This window comes from Lupinus angustifolius, unplaced genomic scaffold, assembly GCF_001865875.1.
Source record: "Lupinus angustifolius cultivar Tanjil unplaced genomic scaffold, LupAngTanjil_v1.0 Scaffold_496, whole genome shotgun sequence".
Classification (NCBI taxonomy): domain Eukaryota; kingdom Viridiplantae; phylum Streptophyta; class Magnoliopsida; order Fabales; family Fabaceae; genus Lupinus; species Lupinus angustifolius.
In genome coordinates, this window is record NW_017727865.1 from 68,758 (window position 1) to 70,355 (window position 1,598).

Genomic DNA, 1,598 nt, shown 5'->3' on the forward strand with positions numbered 1-1,598 from the left:
TCTGAAAATATGCAATCATAAAGAACTATCTCTTTTTCTTTTCAAGAAACACAAGAATATGCAAGAAAGCTTTTCAAAGAATCATGCAATATGAAAACTAAAGCATTAGCATGATCTAATCTTTCTCCTAATTCAACACTCTCTAATATATTCTAACAATGACTCTTTTCTCTGTGTTTTTATCTCTTTTTGTCGTTTCTACAATTTGCCAGTATATATACAAAACAGATTTTGCTTCTAAAAACGATTTTGAGTTATGCAGTTGAAACAGCAGAAAACACTCACGTTAATCGATTAAGTCATGGGTTAATCGATTAACCAGTGTATTTTTAATACATGATTAAATGGTAAACTACTTATATGATATATGCTCATGCAATACATGATTTCCAAAATATAATACATTTAATGCACAAAATCAATGTTTTCAAATGCATGAACCTAATTATCATATATTTCTAGATGATGTCTCATTTTAGTGGATTAATTACTTTATTAAGTCTTGTGAGACTCACACCTAGGTTTACATAACCTAGACATAATATATATGACAAGCATCTTAGACTTCTAAAAAGATAATAAAGAATTATAACATAAGTCTAATAAGACATCACTTGAGCCATCAGCATGTTGATTGTTGAGCCATCTTCAATCTTTAATTAACTCCTTGTTTTCATCAAAACATAGGCAAAACATTGCTAATGCAATCCTTGACGCTTTGCACTTTCAATCTCCCCATTTTTGATGATGACAAATACCACATCAAATAATACGTTACATTTGATGATGATGACAAATAGCACTTGTTAGGCAATTTTCATTTTAAAGCATATTTCAATCATTCAATTATAATACACAATTAAGACATGTTCAAGATTCATGCAAAAACAAATTCTATTTAACATAATTAGCAAGGTTCAACATAGTTACAAAATACCAAAAGATGGTACAACCATAACCATGATATGTACATGACTCAAAAAATAGATGTGAGACACAAAACAACAAGAATTAAATTTAAAAATAAAATTTGAGCCTAGGTAATCGATTATCACAAATTTTAACCGATTAAAATGATTTATTTCAGAAAGCTTTAGCTACTGGAACTCATTTAGTCGATTCTCCTGAGGGTTAATCGATTAATGACATAAAATTGACAGTTTTAAGCACAATTTTGAGCTTACTAAGAAATAATTTTGTAACCTTGTTAATAGACTTACCTTACTTACCATTTGGTGATAGGTCAAGATTATCACTTGTTTGATGAAAAGTTTGATGATATGATCAAAGTTGTATATTTGACATTCAAAGTGCGTTGCTCCCCCTTTCATTGTTCTTCCCTTTATCTTCTCCCCCTTTATTACTTAGAGAAGTACTCTTGGTAGGTAGCATAATGCGGAAGCTCATTTAACAACCTTTCTCAATAACTTTTTTTCTTAATAACCTTGACCTACTCACCAACCTTGTGCCTAGAACATCTTTTGTTGATTTATCTCATAGCAAGTGAAGCCTTCTTTGGGAATCTTGCTTTTCTTGGTTGAGTTCTTGGCTTCTTTCTTTAGATTCTTGATCCCTCCTTTCTTCTTGAGATACTTCTT